The sequence below is a fragment of the Eschrichtius robustus genome, chromosome X (genome assembly GCF_028021215.1).
Source record: "Eschrichtius robustus isolate mEscRob2 chromosome X, mEscRob2.pri, whole genome shotgun sequence".
Classification (NCBI taxonomy): domain Eukaryota; kingdom Metazoa; phylum Chordata; class Mammalia; order Artiodactyla; family Eschrichtiidae; genus Eschrichtius; species Eschrichtius robustus.
In genome coordinates this window covers 39,843,828-39,868,310 of record NC_090845.1, presented here as the reverse complement: position 1 = coordinate 39,868,310, position 24,483 = coordinate 39,843,828, and positions in this window count along the sequence as shown.

The following is a 24,483-nucleotide window of genomic DNA, read 5'->3' as shown; positions in this document are numbered from 1 at the left end:
CTGTACAGTCTCTGGGTTCTGTGTCTTGCTCATGATCCCACTGGAAGGTATACCACACCCTGCACACAATGGGCACCCAAGAAGCTCTTGGGACTGTCAGGGACGCTATGAAAACGAAAAACATGCAGAATGTCCTTACTGCATGTGAAACCAAAGCTGCCAGAACGTATCAGCCTAAACATTGTTACTAGCCCTCCTGGCCTATTTACCACCATTCTAGGTATATCATATCCTCATTTCTGGCACAAGAAAGCCAAAGAAAGATCCAACTCATGTGGCAGACTGTATTTTAATTTTTATTGCAGTCACTACATATTTAGAGCATACCTACTATGCTCCAATCACTGACATATTTATTCTTCTTCCTCTTACCTCACCTACTTCTCCTTATGCTCCATTTCCATGGTTTGCATAAAGCACATGTTTCTTGGCAGCAGAAATGGATTGTTTAAGCATCCAGGGGCCGTTTATTTACAGTTTTGGTAGCTGTTGGGAGTCCAGAGGCCACAAGGCATGGCCAGATGGATTAGACTACGGAAAGGGATTTATAAACAGGAGACAACTCTGTTGAATCAAAAGAACTAAAAGAGGCCAGATTCACTTAATCATTTTTACAGATGACTGTAAGATTACTGAAAACAAAATATGAAGCTTATAGAGTTATCTCTTTAAAGCCTAGCAAGAGGTCTAGTATGACTGTTGGAGAATTTTCTGACCAAATGCAGCATGAACCCTGGCATGAAATTGGAAGCAAGTCACCTCCATTAATCAGACATGGAAGAGAGTGGTTGAGCTGAGATCAACAAAAAGACCTAACCCTGTCCAAACAGGCAACGGGACAACTGTAAGCTTTCTTGGGGAGCAGAGCTTCCTCTGCTGTATCTCACAGGACAGCTATTTCCACTGTCCTGGCCTTTTCAATAAAAGGGGCATTTGCAAATCCTATGGAACTTTCTGCAGCTTGGAAATACGACAATTAAATTCTTAAAATGGTGGCCCTGAATTCAAACTGTAAAGCCTGACAATATTTAGTTAAAAGGCTTTTCTCGACACAGATTTTTCAGACTGTTTGAGGGAGAGGTTCTTTTTGGTATGTTTAATGAGGTGTTGACCAGTATGCTGAAGGCTCCAACACAGACTGAAGCCAGAAAGGCACACAGACTACAGGGAACCGAAGGGGTGATTCTCCTCCCTGGCTAACACAGGCACCCCATTTTTAGCACACATATCCTCATGCCCAGAGATGACTGTGGCTCTCAGAGTTCTGCAGGGCTTCTCAGAGACCTTGCTACTCCTCAGATGTGACTTGGAAAAAGAATTTTTCATCTGACTTTTTCCGGCAAACCTTACTAGACAGTAATTTATGGAGAAGAAGTCATGGATGAACTTTGTAGTGTTTCCAGTTAATGAGAAAAACTGTATCTAACTCTTCCTCTTAGGTGCAGTAGAAATCGAATTTAAACACTATTATTCAATAATGATTGGACACAGTGTTCCCGAACTTGACAAAGAAATTTACCTTTCAGCTAAGACCAAAACCAGGCAGTTTCAGTAAACTGGAGATTTCGCCACTTAAAAGTGGGTAGCAGAGAAAGTTCATATGTAACCTTTTCTGCTGAAAATACTATGTCAATATTTAGCTGTAACTAGCAAACTTCATATGTATTAATTAACTATACATGAGGTTTTCCTACTGTTTTTTCTTTTTATAGTAATGAGTTGATTTCTTATCAACTAAGCTCCTTCATTTTCCTGTAAACTGAGGCAGAGAGGCAAAATGGTTTCCCAAAGGAAAGTCAGAGTAACGAGCTATTTTAATTAGCTCGCATTCAGTAGCAAGTTGTGAGTGACTTCAGCCAACATCCTCTTCCGTAATGATGCAGCGCCATTCATCCCCAGGAAAATGAATTTGCAAAAAATTCAGTCCCATGGCACAAGAAAGTTAATAATACATATTCCCGCTGGGATGTTATAAAAGATAAAGGAGATAATATATGTGAAATGCCTCGAGCTCCTCATAAGGTACTATACAAATTCAAAGTACTGTTATAAATAATAACAATAATTAAAAATAATAGAGCTTTCTTTGGTCTAGTCACCTAAAATATAGTGGCTCCTTTTGAATATAAACTCAAGGAATAGATTTCTCAGTCTACAATTTTTTTTTTTTGGCTGCGTTGGGTCTTCGTTGCTGCATGCGGGCTTTTCTCTAGTTGCAGCGAGCGGGGGCTACTCTTCGTTGCGGTGCTCAGGCTGCTCATTACAGTGGCCTCTCGTTGCAGAGCACGGGCTCTAGGCGCGCTGACTTCAGTAGATGCAGCACACAGGCTCTGCAGTTGCGGCACACAGGCCCTAGAGTGCACGGGCTTTAGTAGTTGTGGTGTGTGGGCTCAGTAGTTGCAGCACGCGAGCTCTAGGGCACACGGGCTTCAGTAGTTATGGCACATGGGCTTATTTGCTCCGTGGCATGTGGGATCTTCACGGGATCCAACCCACGTCCCCTGCATTGGCAGGCAGATTCATAACCACTGCGCCACCGGGGAAGTCCTCAGATCTACATTTCTGACTCTCAGTCATTACCAACAATCTTATGTGGGTCTTCTGAATATGAACCATTATTTTCTATGATTAATAAGTTGCTTTTTCCATAACAGTGCCATTTAGTGAAAGCAATTTTTGTCCCTGTTCATTTCCAATTGCCTCAAGTTAACAACTCAAATACCCCCAAAAAAATCCTTGGTGGTCAACACTCAAATCATGGAAGACTCTGGTTTCTTCCCTTCCTTTCTGCCATGTATCGAAATTATTGAAACACCTGCCTCATTCTACTTGTGGAGATTATAAACTAGTAGAAAGTATGGGCTGACACTTGCCATCTTCATATCCTTCACCGTACCCCATGATGAATTTGAAAGCACAAGTGAGACCTTACAAAAATGCAAGGGCACCAAGCACTTCCCCTGACCTCCAGGCAGCTCTGCCCTTTACCTGGCCAACCACAGAAAGAAAACTGCCCTGCCAGAGTTCCCCATGAGGGAGGCTGATGTCCTTGTGGCAGCAGTGAGACCCTCAGTCACACCTGGAGTAACAAGATACCCTCCAGCTTTTTGTCATTTTGGCTACAAAAGATCTATCTTATACTTGGCTCCCTCAGAAGCCAACCCTGAGGACAACATTTCAAGTACGAGTCTTTTATTCGGGAGGTGATCCAAGAAGCAGCAGTAGGGGAGGGGGGAAAGGAGATGAGAAAGGAAGGCAGCCAATACGAGGCGTGTTATCAAGCCGGCTAGGGCTGTGGCTGTGGGGCAGTGGAGCTCAATCCTGCTAGGGAACTCTGGGAGACGGGATAGAACACACCTTGGAGTTTTCCCTGCCAAGGGGCCAGGAAGCTGAGGTACTGGTCCACCAGCTCACATCAGTCATTGTGGAGGGATGATGGGGGTAGAGGGAGCATGGGGGAATTAACTCTCTGGCATTTCTGGCCAGCTCCTGGTGTGGACCAGGCAGGTCCCCACAGCCAGGGAAAACCTGTAGACAAAACTAACAGGTGCTGACATTTGAAAGCCACAGGCCACTGGCTGCACCCAGGAATGCAGACAACCTAGTATGGTCACCCAGATGCATAAAGATAAAGAACTTGAGACACCATCCCCTTCTCACTCTGCTCAGGGGCTCCCACCTGCCATTCTTCCTTAGGGCCCCAGCAATCTGGAGAAGGAGGACCCCAGGGATGGATTTTCCCTCTCTCCACTGGCCCTCCCACCATGCCCACCTTCTCCTCCAGGGAGATGTTCTTTGGGACAAACTTCCCACTCTAGTTAGTTGAGAGTCACACATCAACACAAAATCCAAAATGCTTGAACAAATCCCAGAAGCTGAGGCCCAGGAATACTTTCACCTCACAGATCTCACTGGTGCTTCCAGCAGAGTTATCTTCTCTCTCCCTTCCTCATCTTCACCTCCTTCATTTCTCTAGGCATGAAGAAATAAAAGTAGACCTCCCACAAAAAGTTTATAGACCATTACACAATAAGTATGAGTTATCATAGTTGAAAACTAGAAGTACTACTGGTTTGTTTTTATTTCACAATTTATTCTGAAGAAAGCATCTTAACTGATTTTTGCCCCAGAAGTTTTCTGATAGCCTTTGGCTACATGCACTAAAATTCTAACCTATCTGGGTTAAGTGTCAGCAGCTGAAATTAAAATCTCATATAAGTTCAGACTATTTCCACTGAACTAAGCAAATTCTTGCGGTGACAGGTCACTGAACATGTTTGAAGAAATATCCCAACAGAGCTTGGGGCAGGACAAAAAGAAAAAGAATTGCAGGTATGGCTTTCTTTCCTCGTTCCTGACCATCCCCACCCCCCACCATGCCCCACCAGCCCCAGCAAATGTTTTTGGGAGAGCCAAGGTGAAGAAAAGTTAATAGGGACTGGGGGAGGGGCTCCTATGTTCAGAAACTGAATCAAAGAGGCAATTGGTGGAATTGTTCTTTCTTCCTCCACATCAAGCCCTATGTCCCTGGACAAGTAGAGAACAGTCCTTAAGAGTCAATCAATCAATCAATCAAAGAGTATTCTGCCTATGTTTTCCTCTAGGAGTTTTATAGTATCCAGTCTTACATTCAGGTCTTTAATCCATTTTGAGTTTATTTTTGCTTATGGTATGAGAAAATGTTCTAATTCCATTCTTTTACATGTAGCTGTCCAGTTTTCCAAGCACCACTTATTAAAGAGACTGTGTTTTCTCCACTGTATATTCTTGCCTCCTTTGTCATAGATTAATTGACCATAAGTGCATGGGTTTATTTCTGGGTTTTCTATCCTGTTCCATCGATCTATGTGTGTTTTTATGTCAGTACCATACTGTTTTGATTACTGTAGCTTTTTTCAATCAATCAATCAATCAATCAACCAATGAGGGTTTAATAATAGAAACAGCCTGGTATTCTAGAAAGATCAATGAAGGGGAAGCTAGGAAGCCTGGGTTCTCCCCTAGCCCTGTGCAAATTGGAGAGACATCATGAATTCTGGACTCAGAAATGAGCCTGGAGCTCCAAGGTGCTGGCATCGTCACTTACTTGCTCTGTGACATTGGTCAAGGTACTGAGCCTCACTGAGCCTTAGTCCCCTACCAGGAAAATGGAAAATAGTAATACCTCCATCACACAATTGTTACATAAAGCAGCTTACACATTTGGGGACACGTTAGGTGCTCAATAGTTGTCTTCTTCCCTTTTATGGAGACCAGCATAATCAAGAGGATAGAGTTCAACTTCAGAGGCAGAGAGTTAGGTTCAAATTCCAGTGACACCACTCACCTTGGGGCTACCAATCAACTTCCATGTTGCACCATGCCCTAAGATGATTTGATAACTTATGTTTTCCCTTCAAGCCCACCCACCCTGGTATCTCAAAACTTACAAAAATAAATTCAGTTGCCTTATATGTGCATTAAAAGAGCAACGGGTTAAACATTCTGATGAAGTAAGGGGAACTATGTTTATCAGTCCGCTGCTACTGGTTCTCCCTTGGCAACTGGCTTCCTTAAGGAAGCAGGAGCTTGCAGCCAAGTAGGTGTCCAGCCATAAACCCCTCCTCTCCCTCATTCATCCCGGATGAGCCTGGAGCTCCAGGGGCCAGAGCCTGCCAACATAGCAGCTGCCTGGAACAGGAGAAATTTGATGAGAAATTTTAAAAGGATTTGGGGCAAATTTTACTTGGTAATGTGCTCTGACACACTCTCCTAGTAGTCTCAAGAAAATTTCAGTGAAAACAAAGTTGATTTTCACAGATTTTTTGGACGCAGCTTAGTATTTGAGGGGGTGGGTGTGATATCATACCACGGTGGGTTCACTTCATGAACATGCAATATATGTAGTCCCACAGGGGCCTATGTTCAGAAGGACCCCGGGGCTTGGTTTAATGTCTGCTGTTGCCACCTTGAAATTTTAAATAATTTTATCATTAAACTTATGTTTCATAAACAAAGCCCAATGGGAGCATGTGCGTGAGCTGAAGCAATACATGCAATATGCCTGTCCACTTTTTCTTGCCACCCCACTCATGTACAGCTTTTGTGATGCCCCCATGAGCACAGAATTCCAATGGACCCATGATGCGTGGGAGTTCAGTGAGACTCAAAGCAAGTATAAGGTAAGTGTGTGATGTCTACAACTGAGTAAGTGGTCCAGAGAGGCCGTGTTTTCCATATAAACCAGAACTTGCTTTGAACAGAGAAAGAAAGCAATCACATTCTGAGAAATAGAAATACTGAGGAACCCTATCATGTCCTTTCTTACTCTCTGTATTAGTCAACCACTTACAGAGAAAATGATAACATAAAAAGGGTGGGGGAAGATAGGGCAAACCCTTTTCCTTTCCTTTCAGGCCTTCCTTACTCATCAGTGAGGCAAAGGTAGGGAGTGTGGGTAGAATGCATGTGAATCAAGCAGTGAAATAAAAATGGTTGGGTTCCTTTCGCACAGCATTTCGGTCATTCTAATAAGAATGAAATACATATATACATACAAACTACAAAATACAAATTGTGTCATTTGATGATTTCACATATGAGTTAAATGCTCTTATATTTGCATTTAAAATTATCATTCTGCAATATAAATATGAATGGTAAAATTCACGCTAATAATTTAAATTTTTAATTTTTCTTTACTTAGAACCACATTAAATAGCAGATAAAAACCATCATGAAAGTCAAAAGAGAAACCATGGGAGAAAGTAAAAAAGCTTTGTATTTTAGCTTTAACTGTACTTTCCCCTGCTTTCTGAACAAGGGACCTTGCATTTTCACTTTGCACTGGGCCCACAAATTATGTAGCTGACCCCGAATGGGTCTTATGATGAGAACTAGAAAACCCAGATTTATCAGGTTTATACTTATTTAAAATAACCTGTGTATTCCTTACCCTCTCACTGCCAAAGAAAAATTGGTATTCATACATCCTGGTTGGTTCTGCCATTACCCCTCCTGTCATCACACCATTCATCTACTAGTGCAAAAATGGGGTCAGAATAAAGGGAAGTACTGAACCAAGGCCTTCCTAAACCAGGTTCTGGGTATTTACCAACTCTATCCTTATGTTAGTAGGTTTACTTTAAATAGGAGTTACTTTAAATAGGAAGGAAAGAGTTGAGTCCTACTCTACCCTGTAGCAGGAGAAGGAGAAGAAAGGCTGGACACTCTGAGCACTTCCTTACTCCCTGACAGGCATGGGACCTGGTGCATTTCATGTATGTCATTTAATCTAGAAGGAGGCGGAGTTTCCCACAGCCCTTTCCTGGGATCCTATGGTGCCTGAACAAAGATTGCAAGGAGGGAGTTGCCTTGAGCTTCTTTTCCTTTTTTTCTCTTGTAATAAAATGCACACAACATAAAATTTATCATTTTAGCCATTTTAAGTGAAAAGTTCTGTGGCATTAAGTACATTCACATTGTTGTACAACCATCACCATCATCCATCTCTCAGTTTCTTAACTGCAGCTAAAACCTGACAGTGATCATTCCTCTGAAATGTCCAGCTTCGACTGCACTTTAAAGTTAAAGAGGGTAGGGACTTCCCTGGTGGCGCAGTGGTTAAGAATCTGCCTGCCAATGCAGGGGACACGGGTTCGAGCCCTGGTCCGGGAAGATCCCACATGCCACAGAGCAACTAAGCCCATGCACCACAATTACTGAGCCCGCGTGCCACAACTACTGAAGCCCATGCACCTAGAGCCCGTGCTCTGCAACAAGAGAAGCCACGGCAATGAGAAGCCCACGCACCACAACAGAGTAGACCCCGCTCGCCCCAACTAGAGAAAGCCCACGTGCAGCAACAAAGACGCTACGCAGCCAAAAATAGAAATTAAATAATTAATTAATTTTTTTAAAGGCAATAAGAAAACAAGAAATCAATATTACTTACAAATATGGATACAAAAATTGCAAATAAAATTTTAAAAATAAATAAAGAAAATAAAGAGGGTAAAATAAAAATGTAAAAACTTGAAAAAAATTTTGTAGAAGTGGCCGAATCCATGGAAGAAAGAGAGCCAAGAAAAAGAAAATGTCACCAGCATGAATCTGAGAAAGTGAGAGATAAAAGGAATTTCCAAGAGTACAGTATCCAACAATCCGCTTTTACATATTTTCAAGTCCTCAAAAAACTCCCAGAAAAATCTGTTATCAAGTAAAGCTGTTTATCAGACTCACTTCAGTAAGGTAGAACACCATCTTGACAGTTTTAATAGTACCTTAGAAATTGTAGACGATCTTTATAGAGCTTTAGGGCCTTAGCTGGGTGACTTTAAGCTGGGTTTTGCAAAGTAGGAAGCTGGCTGAGACTGGGGCAAGTTTATGGCATAACAGCTTTGGCTTTGTGGACACAGCAAAAGAAGGGTTTTGAACGAGTCTTTATGAGTAAGCTGGTAATCTTCTTAAGTAAGTTAGTTTAGTTAACAGTTGTGGCTTCTAGGAACTATTATTTCCTGGAGCAAGTAGCTTAAGTTGTTTTTGCTTGTTCTTGGTGTTTTATAACATGGGGGCAAGATAATATGCCCAGTCCCTGTACTGTTAAACACAGGAACAGGAACTTATGTTGGTTTCAGTTCTCAGCATGAAGAAGCCAAGGCAGGGAGCGTTAAATAAGTAGCCCCAAATTCTATGAGTAGTTTGTAACAGAACTGAGGCTGAACTCAGAGCCTCTGACTACAAGTACACACACACACATGCACACACAAGCACACACTACTGGAATTACCTTACTTTCTCTTAAAATGAAAAACTTATGATATCACATCACAAAAAATCTGGAAACAATTAAAGATATCCAAAATTCTATTCCATAATGTCAATCACCTCTGTTATCTCCTTCCAGTTTCTCTTCATTTGCAACGTTTTTGTTTTTGTTTGTCTGTTTTAATTCTGTTATTCACTTGCTTTCTCTCTACAGATCTTGTTTCTCTAATGCCTTCTTGAGCAAGATGTGTGCTTTCTGGTTCCCCTCTGCGCTCCTCACAACTCCCCATCGAAGAAAAGAGTCTTTGCTTTTGTTGAAAAAGCTCCAGTCATCTCCAAGCAGGATGGGGCCACAGGGATTCTAGAACCATCTAGTCTAAAACAGCAGCTTTAACAGGCGTAGGCCCCAGAGAATGGCTTTTCCCACTAGCCCAGTTTGTGGGGCCCAAAAATCATGTCACTTGGCTCTCCATCACACTCACCCCTCACACTACTCTTTTTCTTCTCTCTCTGCTTTCACGCTCCCTTTCCCTACTCCCTGCTCTTTTCAAGAGGTCTGCTAAGCCTTCCACATATCTCACTTCTCTGGAGGCTCTCATTCCAGTAATCAGCAAGACCTTTGCTAGAATTACAATCACATTCTACAATGGGAGCATGACCATGATAATTTATTCTCAATAACCTCACTCTCAGTAAAGGGACTCTTGAAAAGTTGTAAGACACATCACTATTAGCTTAATCGTATTTAATATGCACTTGAGGACTTGCCAGTTAGAGAAATCTCACTGTGAGACCTTTTATATATCAAATAATCGCCTAAATTTCTTCATCCTCTAAATTGAGATTTGCCCATATCAGGTGATCTGGCACTGCATTTGAGTGAACATTACAGAAGACATCCTTCTGAAATCTAAAATGCATCCCTAAAATAAAAATTCATCCTGATGTCCAAAATAATACAACAATACAAGGCATCAATACTCTGTCCCATATAATAACAATCCTATGAAAGGAGCCCTAACACTTCAGTAGCCAGGGCAAGATCTGAAATGCAGAGCAGATGTTGACAGATGTACAAATCATTTAGGAACTTATCTCCAAAGAAAGGCACCACTCCGTGAGAATGATGTATTTCACCCAGATCGATTTCAAAGAATGCAAACTGGCATTGACTGACATTCTAATTGGCTCCATTTCCTTATTGACCAAATAGCCTATGTTTCTCATTATTCTAGTCATTTCTCATTATTCTACTCAGAGCACTGCACAGCATGAGGCCTCATTGCAAAGATAAGGTGTCTTCACTGGTCAGGACTTCTCTGCACCACCCAATACTTAATTGTGTGTGCACCCTTGCCCAATCAACCTTGGCTTGCCTTTGAGAAGCAGATTGCTGAATAAGAGTGTGGGCTCCATCTGTGTGGAGGCTGGGGGGTTCATTGTTAAAGGTGCTAGAATGACAATTGCCCGAGAAAAAGTGCTGAAATCAACTATTTACCTCTTCCTTGATTTCACTATTTCCTCTTGGATCCTTTGTTTGTCAGTGAGGTTATCAGAACTTAGACCTGAATCACAATTGAACAATTTGAACTTTCCTGTCAAAATTACTCCACCTGCACTGAGCCTGTCCCTGAGAGAACCCTGAGAACCCCTGGGAAAATGAATGGGATCCAGCCAAAGAGGTGGATACTGAATGAGTCAGCAGGAGTTTTACTTAACCAGCTCAAGAAAACAAAACTTCTTGTGGACAGAAACCACTTACTAATCCTTGAAGCCAAAGCATTTCAGGCAGTAACTGTTACTCAATACTTGTCTGCCCATCTTACACGGCTCTTAAACAGCTCCAAAGTCACTTCCTCAGCAAAGCTATCTCATAGCCCCCCAGGACAGAGCAGGTAGCCCCGTTACATACCCTCATGTTCCCTACACATTTCCATCAAGGATTGTGATTACACATGTGTATTTACTTAATTAATATCTATATTTCCTCACTAGACTCTAAGCTCCGTTCATGCATAGATCAGGCTCAGAACTCAATATAAGTTTGTTGAATGAAAGTAAAAAGCTCAACAAACGTACCTTGACTCAGAGCTAAACCGTTCTTTTGCAGATTACCTTCTGAATAAGATCCATACTTTCCCCATAACGTTTAATAGCTAATGATTGCCTCATCATTTAGTTAGTTTGATTTCTTCTTTGTAACTTGTTTAAAGCACCTAATGTTCTCCAGGTAGATGCCTACCGAAAATGAGCTGTTTCTAGCCTGTAAATATAACTGCAATTTCAAGCCAGACCCAGAGATGCAGAAGAGAAGCCAATAGAAATGGACATCCAGTTGGCCTACCAACTCCTTTTTTAACTTCATTCACAATAGGCAAGAAGCCTTTCAGAAATGATAAATGGGTCCTGAAATACAAACTTTAAAAACTGAAATAAAAAATACACAGTGGCCTTAGTCACAACAGCCAAAACCTGGAAACAACCCAAATATCCATCAATGGATGAATGGATAAACAAAATGTGCTATGTCCATACAGTGGAATATCATTTAACTACAAAACAATAAAGTACTGATACATGCTACAACATGGATGAACATTGAAAACATTATGCTGAGTGAAAGAAGCCAAACACAAAAGGTCATGTATTGTATGATTCCATTTATATGAAATGTCCAGAATAGGCAAATCCATAGACAAAGAAAGCAGATTAGTAGTTGCCAGGGACTGAGGGTAGGCAGGAATGGGGAATGACTATTTAATGGATACAGGGTTTCCATCTGGGGTAATGAAAAATTTCTGAAACTAGATAGAGGTGATAGTTGCACAGCACTGTGAATGCACTTATGCCACTGAACTGTACACTTTAGAATGGTTACAGTTATGGTGATAGGTTTTTATCACTGTGTATGTGTATTTTACTATAATTTTTAAAAAGCTAAAAATAAAACTGGAATCAAAATTCACAGGCTTAAAAAAGAAAGAAAGAAACAAAAAGAAATCAGTAGCCTTTATAAGAGGAAACTATTAGTGTAGTATTATTAATTCACATTTTCACACACTGGGTTTGGTTACTACCCCCCCCTCCCCTCTCCCTCCCCTCTCCCTCCCCTTCCTCCTCTACCCCTTCTATACAACTGACACTAAGTTTCCCAAACAATTCAAGGAAAAAAATTAACGAGATTAAATTGAGACTTAGAAAAGCAAGTAATGTGTTTAAATTAATTCTTCTAGATTTAGGAAGATAAAAATTAAAATGGCATATCTACGAAGGAATACATTTCCCTAAATATTTTTGTTGATATTTCTAAGCACACCAGCCAAGAGACAAAGAACTAGCTTTGTGAAGTGAGGCAAGTTATTACCTACTCTGGCCCTCAGCTCTTTCATATCTAAAATGAAAGGGTTAGATGAAAGAATTCTGCATTTTTAAGATACCCTCCTAAGAATCAGGAAAAGAAATTTATGGTGTGGTTTTTCATGGCAACAGTTCAGGGATTTTATCATGCTACCCAATTAGTTGGCTCCACCAATTTCTAATAAAGGAAGCTTAGACCTAGAATAGCAAAATCAATGAGGGATATGCTTCTACGGGCCAGGCAGGTAATTAAATAAGTGAGGGATGCTGGGTGGTAACAATGATGAATTGAAGAGCTACTGCCCATCAAAATGGGGCAGCCCCTATTCAACTCCAGTTGATTACTGCTTCAAGAAGATGTGGGCCCAGTAACACCAGAACTTCCTGAAAAAGGAAAAGCCAGAAATTCAGATTTTTACATGAAATCTCCATATTTTGAAATGTTTGCATATAGTTCAAGTTTTTCTCAAAAAAAGTTGTGCAGACCAAACTAAACATTTCTACCAGGCTGTATAGAGCCCAGGATCCCCAGTTTTCAACCTCTGGTTGGAATATTTATTAACATACTCAGCTGGCATTGCTGACAGGAAAGCCACCGTGTGTACCTAGGCTTCTACAATACCCCTCCATGAGAGGCAGTATAATATAGCTTGGCTCAACCCATTTGCTCAGGTATTTATTCAACACAAATTTTTGAACACCTGTTGTACTCCAGACCTGTTGTGCTCTAAACCAAGCACTCTGGCAAGACAACAGGGAGCAAAAATTGACACTGTTCTTGCCCTCATATGCCTTACAGTCCAGTGGGATAGATGAACCTTAATCAAAGAATCATAGTAATAGATGGGTCATTATAAACTGTGCAAAGTACTGCCAAGGAAAGGTGCCCAGTGCTAGAGGGACATATAACAAGGGAGCTCTACTATGATCTAAGTTAGGGTGCCAAGGAAGGCTTCCATTAAGCAGCTGACATTTAATTTGAGATCCAAACCATGAGTTGAAGTCAACTGGGTAGAGGAAGGAGGAAGCAGAGATTGTTCTGGGTAATCTGCAGCTGCAGAAGTCTTGTTGGTGGAGTGGGTGTGGGGAGTAGGAGGCACAGAGGAAAGGTCTGAGTGGCTGAAGCATAAAGAGAAGGGAGAAAAGGGAGGAGTGGTAAAGCTGAAGAGGAGGGTAATGGCCAGCCCTTGTAGGGTCTTCAAGGCCAGTTGAACCTTTTGGTCTTTGTTCTGTGAGTAATGGAAAACCATTGAAGTCTTTTAAGAAGAGACTAACATGATACTATTTAAAGAAGAGACTAACAAGAGGCTATTTAAGCCTAGAAACTTTCACACACTGGCTCCTAAGTGGAAGATGTACTGAAGTGGGGGGCCGAGTGGATTCAGATTCAGGTTGAGCTCATGACAGTGGTCAATAGAGTAGCTTAGACTAAGGTGAAGAAATGAATAGATTTGAGAAATATTTTAGGAAGTAAAACCAACAAGAAATTACTGGATTTGATAGGAGGAATTAAGAGAGGATGAGCAAAGGAAACCATAAACAAGACCAAAAGACAACCCTCAGAATGGGAGAAAATATTTGCAAATGAAGCAACTGACAAAGGATTAATCTCCAAAATTTACAAGCAGCTCATACAGCTCAATAACAAAAAAACAAACAACCCAATCCAAAAATGGACAGAAGACCTAAATAGACATTTCTCCAAAGAAGATATACAGATTGCCAACAAACACATGAAAGAATGCTCAACATCATTAATCATTAGACAAATGCGAATCAAAACTACAATGAGATATCATCTCATACCGGTCAGAATGGCCATCATCAAAAAATCTAGAAACAATAAATGCTGGAGACGGTGTGGAGAAAAGGGAACACTCTTGCACTGTTGGTGGGAATGTAAATTGATACAGCCACTATGGAGAACAGTATGGAGGTTCCTTAAAATACTACAAATAGAACTACCATATGACCCAGCAATCCCACTACTGGGCATATACCCTGAGAAAACCATAATTCAAAAAGAGTCATGTACCAAAATGTTCATTGCAGTTCTATTTACAATAGCCAGGACATGGAAGCAACCTAAGTGTCCATCATTGGATGAATGGATAAAGAAGATGTGGCACATATATACAATGGAATATTACTCAGCCATAAAAAGAAACGAAATTGAGTTATTTGTAGTGAGGTAGATGGACCTAGAGACTGTCATACAGAGTGAAGTAAGTCAGAAAGAGAAAAACAAATACAGTATGCTAACACATATATATGGAATCTAAGGGGGAAAAAAAAAGGTCATGAAGAACCTAGTGGTAAGACAGGAATAAAGACACAGACCTACTAGAGAATGGACTTGAGGATATGGGGAGGGGGAAGGGTAAGCTGTGACAAAGTGAGAGAGTGGCATGGACATATATACACTACCAAACGTAAAATAGATAGCTAGTGGGAAGCAGCTGCATAGCACAGGGAGACCAGCTCGGTGCTTTGTGATCACCTAGAAGGGTGGGATAGGGAGGGTGGGAGGGAGGGAGATGCAAGAGGGAAGAGATATGGGAACATATGTATATGTATAACTGATTCACTTTGTTATAAAGCAGAAACTAACACACCATTGTAAAGCAATTATACTCCAATAAAGATGTTAAAAAAAAAAAGAGAGAGAGAGAGGATGGTCAAGACTTTCTCCACCTCCTGGAATGCATAAATGGATGGCTGGTGGTGCCAGTTATGATAAAGAGGAACACTTCCAGAGGGAAGATACCATGAATTCAGTTTTGCAATGCTGAGTTTGGCCTGCTTTTGAGACATTCAAGTGGACAGATCAAGTAGCCAGCTAGGTTTATAGGTCTTCTGCTCAGCAGAGAAGTATCTAGGCTATAGGTAGAAATTTAGGCATCATTAGCATATAGATCAAAAGAGAAGTTATGAGTTCCTAATGGGGTCAATCAGGGAACAAGCACAGGGTAGAAACAAAGGAAGGCCTAAAATCTCCAACATGTGCTGGCTTAGTAAAGGGGGATGAGCTAGAAAATAAGACTGAACAGGAGTAGCCAGAGAAGTAAGAGGAAAACTAAGAGAAGTGGGGCCACAGAATCCAAGAGAGGAGAGCATTTTAAGTAGGGGGAGTGGCCGATGGTGTTGAATACAGCTGAGACTTCAGGTGAGATGAAACAGGAGCCTAGCCACTAACTGCAGCCTCATGGAAGGCACTGGTGACTTAATGAGCACTGTTTTGTTGCAGCGACGGTAGTGAGAGCCAGGATGAGAGGGAGCTGAGTGTGTAGGAAGTGAAGAAATGATGGCAGAGAATGTACTTTTTCTAGAAGTTTGACCATGAAAGGCAAGAGCAAGCTGGAACAGCAGCAGGAAAGTGTGGGGTGAATGAATGGGGATTTTGGCTTTGGTTGGGTCTTGTTTCTGAAGTAATTCCATGTTGAGCACAGCAGAATAGTCCACTCTGAGTCTTTCCGACCTCTTGCCCACAGCTCAGCTACCTCCTCCTAACAGGAATTCAATCCTGATCACCACCCACCCCTACCCCATGCAAAGTTTGACTCACTTTCAAAATACGGCATTGTAAAAGAAAAGAGAAAACTGTTGCTTCTGTTCTGCTTTCCCTTTCCCTCCTTTTTCTCTCTGAACCCTCTTTCTTTTCTAATTATTTCTCTTATTACCTATACCCTCCTTCCTATCCCAGCCCACCTAATAAATGCCCTCATTAATTCTTCCCTAGACTGTCATAACAGCCTCCTGAAACATTATCATGCCTTCAGCCTTGCAGTTTATCAGTGCCAAAGGAATCTTTACAAAAGGTAGCTTTGATTATGTTGCTCTCACCAAAATCTTTCAATGGCTCCCTACTGCCCACCAAATAAACAAAATTTGCAACCTGGCTCCTGCTCCAGCTGTGTCCTCCCTTCCTACTTGATCTACAACAACTACTACTACTCTCCACATGCCTAAGGTCCTGGCCAAATCCTACTATTTGTAATTCCCTCACTGTGCCCTAAATTTTGCCTCTCCACACCTTTACTCAGGCTGTTCCTTATTATTATTGTACTTTTCCTTCATCTTTGCTACTGAAATTTTACTCATCCTTGCCTTAATCTAGGTGCTACCTCAAGCTAGAAACTTTCTCTGATACCCATTCCACCCTCCATTTCAAACCTAAATATGTTCTCTTTTCACAGAAGTCATAAGTGGTGGGGCGGGGGCGGGGGGGGTTGTCACAGGCACAGGACAGTGGAGTTTTACATGGCATTGGCTGATATTATAGTTTTTAAATTTTTATTTGTCAAATCCTCTACTGAATGCACTGAACTCTTGGAAGACTGGAACATGCAAAATTAATTTTTGGATCCACCATGGCACCCAGCCAGGGCCTGGCACAGAGCAGGCCCTCAGCAAATGTTTACTCACTGATGGATTAATGGAAGGAAAGAAGGAAGGAGAGGGGGAGGGAAGACAGGAGAGAAGGAAGAAGGAATCCTAATACCTGGTGCTCAAGGCAAGGAGCAAACAGAAAAGTACATTAAAAATCCTGTCATTCCTGAAACCCAGGCTCTCCTAGTAAGTTTCTTCAGATATTTGCAGTGTCCACAATACAATAAGATCTTGCTCAGGCAGATTAATTAAAGGTGATCCCACTCCTCTGGCTACAGTTGATAGCAAGTGACTTAAACTCTGAAAGATTTTTCTAAGAAGAAAAATCTTCTTGGAAAATTTTTCAGAAGAGACATACTGAGAATAAAGCCTGAGACCCTGCCAAGCTCTCTTAAGTCACTCAGTTTAAACCCTTCCCCCTCAGGTTCTTATATTCTCCTGGGGCCAGGATCTTGAGTCCTCCCATTGGCATTGGGACAACAGCTTTGTAACTGGTTTACCTGTGTCTCGTCTTCCTCTCCTAGCCAACCCACCCTTTATTTAATCTATAATTAATCTTTCTTTAAAAAAATTTTTTTGCACTGCATACCCACCAGAATGGCAAAAATTGAAAAGACTAACAATACCAAGTATTGACGTGGTTATGAAGAAATGCATCTCTTGTCCATTGCTGGTCTGAGTATAAACTGTTAACAACCACCTCAGAGAACTATTTGGCAGTAACTACTAAAGATAAACATGCTTGCCCTATGACCCAATGACCCCACTCCTGGAGAAACGAGTGCATGTGTCTACTAAAAGATGTGCAAGAATGTTCACAGACGTTTTATTTATAAGAGCACACAACTGGAAACAATCTACATTTCCATTAATGGGAGAACTGATAAAAAAATTGTAGCATATTCATTCAATGGAATGTTACTTAGCAATAAAAAGGAACTACTTATCTCAAAATATTAAGTTGAGTGAAAGAAGCTAGTCATAAAAGAATTTATACTGTATGACTCAATTTATGTCAAGTTCAAGAACAGTTTCAACAACATCTCTTAATAGGAGTTAAGAGATGAGGCTGGGGCAGTTATTCACCGGGAAGGCCCTTCTTGGGTGATAGAAATGTTCCATATCTTTACCTGGGTGGTGGATACATGGGCAGCAATTACCCATGTAATGGTGATTACATTTGTAGAAATTCATCAAACTGTGCACTTAAGAACTGATCATCTTATTTTTTTAATGATAAAAAAACTTTTATCATAAAAAACACGTGTATATTATTTAAAAATTTAGCTCATGGTGTGTCAAAGTATTACTTGCTTTATTCTTGCCTTTTCTTATTAAATCCAGTATGTGGTGAATGGGCTATTTCCTTTTTATTCTTAGGTTTTATAATAATATGTGAAGTTATTATTCCATTTGTTCTTTCTGCTCCATATACTACATAGGTCTGGAAACAATAATTTCTTTTTAACTTTTAACCAATTTCATTTCTTTTTATGGTAAGGAGAGGCAATTAGGTCCCCTTATTTAAATTGTTCTAATTTATACTTCAATTGTAATCCTTATACAAACAAACTCTTATTCATCTGCTTTAGCCAAGGACTTGAATGAGTGTTTCAAGCAGTAGAATTTGTTTTACAGCTTCAATGAAAAGTTTTTTAATATATGTTAGTAAAGGATGGATTGGTGCCACCTCCAGCATCTCAAAGCTACTATTTCTTCATTCTTCTGGGCCTTGTCTTAATGGTTCTGAAGAACCTAGGGGCAGGACAGGAATAAAGATGCAGACGTAGAGAATGGACTTGAGGACACGGGGAGGGGGAAGGGTAAGCTGGGACGAAGTGAGAGAGTGGCATGGACATAATACACTACCAAAAGTAAAATAGACAGCTAGTGGGAAGCAGCTACATAGCACAGGATGAAAAATAAAAGATGATCATCTTATTTTATGTAAATTATACTTCAACTAAAAATAAGCAGTCTCCTGTAACATATACTATTGTATATCAACTATACTTCAATTTTTTAAAAAAAGGAAAAAAGCAATCTCATATTAGCCAGGAAAATTTTTAAAATCTTTTGCATCTGCCTCTTCCCTAATTTCCGAATTGAATCCAGTTCCCAGACCTCTGCCTGGTTGTCAAGGTCTTCCATCACCTGGGCCTACCTGGCCCTTCATCACTTGGTCCCATCTGATCAGTTTCACCAGTCTCCCTCTGCAACTGGACACCTAATGGAAAACCACCATGATCTTGCTTATACCATTCCACCTCTCTGCACTTCCCTCCCTCTTTCTTTTCTGTAAGCCAGATCCTTCAGGTAAAGCACTAAATTCACTTTCTCCTGCACTTCCTCCTACAGTGGTATTTCCCTTATTTATCATTCCTTTAGCATAACCATGTATTATCTTACTTGACACTGCCTTACACCAGCTTGTATACACCTTAAAATTAGTTTCTAATAAATCATAGAAATTATATAATATCTATAATTTATAGCAAGCACATGACTTTTCTCCCTGCTCTGTTATAAATTCTAGAAGGCTGGAACTAAAGTTTCTCTATCTTCCAAATCACTTTACTCTCTCCCAGTACCTAGTATAATGCCACATACTCAGTGGGTGCTCAGAAGTACTCCTTGAGCCTCAAAGTCAAATTAAAAATAATAATAAATATTAATGAAGTGGAGTAGAAAAAGGCCCTCTGTTAGAATGTTAAAATTATCAGGTTTGATATAGGTAAATAGATATAATTCTTAATAGTAATCTCTATAGATTATTTTTTATTAGCTGTACATGCACATAGTTTGGTAAATCAAATAGTTCTACAAGGCATATAAACAAAATCAGTTGTCCTCAAACACTTCTTTTTCCTTTAACTTTATTTACAATAAATAACCTAGCTCCCTCAGCCCTCAGGTGAGATAACACAGAATCGCATTCTTCACTGTCTCCCAGAGGTCCTCAGAGGGATTGAGCCTCAGTTGTCCACACTGATAACCTGCTCATTCTTCCTTTCCTTGTCTCCCTTCCTCCCTTCCCCTAATAGTTCTAATCTGATCACTTTTCAAATATACTCCCTGACTTCAAATCCTTATCTCAGGGTCTGCTTCTAAGGAAACCCAAACTAAGACCATGGGGAAAAGCATCCCTGTAAGACGAAGGTGGAATATTTGTAAAGATGGGGTTAAAGAAAGGGGAAGGGCAGAGAAAGGAAAGGAGAGTGAATGGAAGGGACTAGAACGAGAGCAGTCATGATTGAGATGCCACTTTCTATGCCCAATGCTCACAGATGTATCATGTGAGACTTTCTACTAGGCAAGACTCTTTAGGGCCCAGAATTCTTTGCATTAACACCAAGCACAGCATCTTGCACAACTAGACTCTTCATGATATTTTTTTGCTACTCTTAATATTGTACCTAATAGTTCATGAACTCAAAACTCCCCTTACTCACTTGTAGCACCAATGGCCTTTGCAGGAAGTTTTCTGATTTCAGTACCCGTTGTAAAAGACTCTGGAGATGAAAGGGTTGTACAAAGGTTAAGTATTATTGCTTTAAATATGTTGGGGAAATGCCTTATTTAAGACATTTATCACAAAAGAAAAGCTGAAAAAAGAAAAGCAGGCAAGGGATACAGGAGGAAAAACATATCTTTAGTAAAAAACAACGTGACCTTTCCTTTGTCTAAAATAACTCCAGGAAATCAGTATAATCTGGCAGGTGAACTTTCTAACAGTAATAAAGGAATCAATTGGTGCTTTAAGATATAGCAGAAGACACTGGTGAAATCAGAAAGCCTTCTAGGAGTGGAACAATTTTCCGAATCTTTTGTGACAGTCAATAAAAAAGAGCCTGAAATGAGGATTGAAGAAATTCCGCATCGAGATATTTTCATTACCATAACTGTTCCCCTATTAAAAATCTACCTTTTAAGAAATACCATAGAACCCATGGTTAGTGATGCTTTCTCTGTCCTACCATTGGTATTATCCTTTTCCTTTGTTTTTCTGACATTATTGGGGACCAATCTCATGTAATCTAATGCCAGAAATAATTTTGTACCCATTAAGATAAGCTTTGCCAGAGATGGACAGAAAACCTATAAAGAAAACACTTCATTTTAAAATGGTAGACCTTTACTTTATTCTCCTATGAAAGTCTAAAAATATGCAGGCCAAGGCTAATATGGCAGCTCTGCTCTTGAAGTCCTCAGCAATGCAAATTCCTTCCAACTCACTGCTCCACCATTCTGAGTATCTGGTCCTTGTCTTCATGAGCCAAGGTGGCAGCAAATGGATTATAAGAAACAGGTAGACAAAAGGAAGGTAAAAAAAAAATTACATAATGATTCTGCTTAAATCCCATTGGCCAGAATATAGACACATGGCCACACCTAGCTGCAAGGGAGGTTAGGAAATGTATTCATTATTCTGAACAACAGGTGCCCAGCTGAAAATACCAGTACTATGAAAAGAGAAAAAAGCAATTCTGGGGTAACTATCTGTCGTTGTTCCTGCTTCTTTCCTATCCTTCCTCCAATTCCATCTTCAACAATTTTCTGAGACAGAAGTCCAGATAAGAGGTCAATATCAAGCTGACCTTGACCTATAAAAAAGTGATTTCCTCCTCCAGAGTCACACAGTCTGCTGCCATCAGCATGAGAACACCTCTAAAACACTGCTTTGAGTGTATAGAGTAATGGAGACAGGAGAAAATGCTCTGGGAGCTGACCCCAGGGGCACAGTTTGAGATAGGACAGCCTGCCTGTGCGGTACTTTCCCATACACACACACACACACACACACACACACACACACACATACACACACTCAAACACATATACATCCATTCATTCATAGCAGTGAATAAGACATGTTATCCATATCCTCAAGAAGCTTACACATCATAGGGAAAGCAAATGACAAAAAAAAACATGAAAATAAATACCTAATTACAAATTGTAATGTGTACTAAAAGGGCTAGAAGGTCAAGAGGAGGCTAATTTACATAAAAGACTGAACAAAGGCCTTCCTGGATGAATGCCATTTGAGCTACCATCCCTAGATGAAGTGGGTGTTAGCCCATCAGAGTGGAGACAAGCTGTTCCAGACAGGTGAAAAGGTATGCACAAAGTTCCTGAAGTGGGAAAGAGCCTGGCGCACTTGAAGAATTAAAGACCAGTGTGGATGGAAATTTGCACCCCAATATGATTCACCAACACACTTCCTAGAGTCATTTTGTTTTTATCACACAGTCTGAAAACCACCCCACCAAAGAGTGATTCACTAATATAAATGGAAGAGGTTCATTAGGATTAAGTTTTTAAAATACACTACACTCTTCCAGTAGCTCAGAAGCCTATTCAGGGCAGGATCCTTCAAGGAAGCATCAACAACATGCAAAGGAGAAGGACCCAGAGGATCCCTGAGCAGGCCCTGGAAGCTGGGAATAAGGGAAAGCACTCTTCATCAATGGGTCCCAAATGTGGACAAACCAGACCAAGAAAGTTAGTGGGGGCTAGAACAATACTAACTCCTGGAGTAAATGGTATACCAAGGCTTAGTGCTGGGACTGAAAAAAATAAAAGAATTATAAATCTAAATGTATGGCGGATTAAAGATGACTACAAATTCTTTGACACGTCTTCCATCAAGAGGTATGGTCTGTTTCTCCACTCCTTGAATTTGGTCTACACTGTGACTCCTTTGATCAACAAAAGATGTCAGAAGTGATGCTATGTTAGTTCTAGCTCCGGCCTTTAAGAACCAGCACCTTCTAACTTGGTCTTTTGGAACCCTGAACCATCATGTAAGAAGTCTGACTACGCTTCTAGAGAGACCCAGTGGAGAGGCTCTGTGCCTACATTGATGGCCTTCCAGCCATTCCCACCAGAGCCCCATAGATGTGACTGAAGCCATCCTGGACCTTCCAGACCAGACGAGCCATTAACTGAATACCACCTAGTAACCCCAATCAACGTAACATGGAACAGAACAACAACCCAGGAGAACCCTGCCCCAAATTAGTCACCCACAAAATCTTGAGATGTAATAAACGTATTGTCATTTAAGAGCACTAAGTTTGGAGGCTGGCTTTTTCACAGCAGTAGAGAGTGAAACAGAGGCAAAAGATCCTTTTTGGTCTATGGACTTTTCAGGCTTTTAAGCCTATGAAATGCTTGGGATTTCTGGGCCTTTGTAGGCCTTCTTCTTTCTGTTTGTCTAGTTTTTACTACTAAAGCAGTACACTTGGTTTTAAAAGCTAGACGGTTCCAGAAGAGAAAAAGTAAGAAGTGGCATAATGGTAGGTACACAGTCAGGGCTGGCTGGATATTTGTTTGTTGAATGAAGACCAAAATGACCCTCTACATAACTGTCCAGCTCGGTTAAGTAGAAAGGAAAGACTGTCTTCAAATAAAAGCTATTCATTGGGCTGGAGTTTTCTCTTGAGCTGAATCTCTTCTGAGATACAAGAATGTATCAAATAGGGTTCCAGAAATGAACAACGCCCAAACTCACCATCATTTATAAGATTGTTTTAGAACCAAATCTACTTGTAAAATGCTAACTGCCTGGTTTGGAAGCAAAAGTTGAAAAACACCATAATGATAGACTTCATCATAATCAGGCCAGTGTTTCACGTCCTCTGTGTCTGCTTACATTTTCCCTATATAAACACTTGGAATTTGCCCAAATTATTAATTATTCTTAGTAACTGGGTCAGGAGTAGCAAGAATAATCACAAAGAAGTCTCAAGCTTCAAATGAGCCTGTAGTTTCAAACCAAATATCAGAACTGCCTAAAGTGAGTTGCAGGGCCTCGCTCTGCCTCCCTGGATGGAATACTTAATGATGAAATGGCAGGGGAATAAAAAGAATATAAAGAAATACAAATATAAAATAGAAGGCAGAAAGATCTAATATAAAGGGGTCATACAAGGACTTAGGAGACTTAAGGTCTCTAATTTTGCCAACAATTAGTAACCTTAGACAAACCCAACCTCCCTGGGTCTCAGTCTCCTGGTCTGGCTATTGGAGAAAACCTTAAAAGCTCACAAGGTTGTTATGAAAATCTATGAACCTCCCCCCACACCAACACACACACAGTAAAAGGTGTTCTGCAAATGTAAAATGTTAATATAGAAAATCCAAAATTTATTTGCCACTGAAGAATAAACAGGGAGCAGTATGCAGCTCACGTATGGAACCATCTAATATGACCCATTTATTTTGCAGATGACAAAATTTAGGTCTAGAAGAGTTCAGTGGTTTACGAAGACTGCAGGGTCATCACCTAGAAAAGTGTTCTCACCCAATTTAATGCTCTCTCGGGCCCAGTGATCACCCTTGGACACTTCTGAGTTGGCTGGCAATGTCTAAAATGCTTATCAGCATGTGCATGGTTCTAGGGGCTTTACCGATAAAGTCAGAGGTCACGAGTCAGTCTCTGACCCTCATAGCCAATCCATCACCTAGTGCTGTTAAGTTTACTTCTTAAATCTCTCTAGAGATCCGTTCTCTTGTCTCCACTCACACAGCCAAGTCCCCAAACCAAACTTCTGTCCTCTCTTACCTGGTCTACCCTGTTCTCCTGGCTTCCATTCTTAGCCCCTCCAGTCTGTTTTCCATACCACAACCGAACGAACTTTCTCAGAATGCAAACCTGATCGCACCCTCCTGCATAAAATCCTTCACATTTTCCCCATGAAAAAACAACATCTTCCCACGGCCCACCAGTCTCTACAGAATCTGGCCCCTGCTGATCTCTAGCTCCATTTCCTGCTCTCCTTCCCATTCAAGGGCCAGGCCACACCCTGCCAGCATGCCCTTCCCTTTTGCTGGTATGCCCATGGCCACTCCAATCCCCTCTGCCTCATTGGTACCTTTCACCCACAAATCCAAATCAACTCAAATGTCCCCCTCCTCCAGAAAATTTTACGAGTCACCCTCTAGACCTAGAACAGGCCTCAGAGCATCCTGTAATTTCTTTTCCAG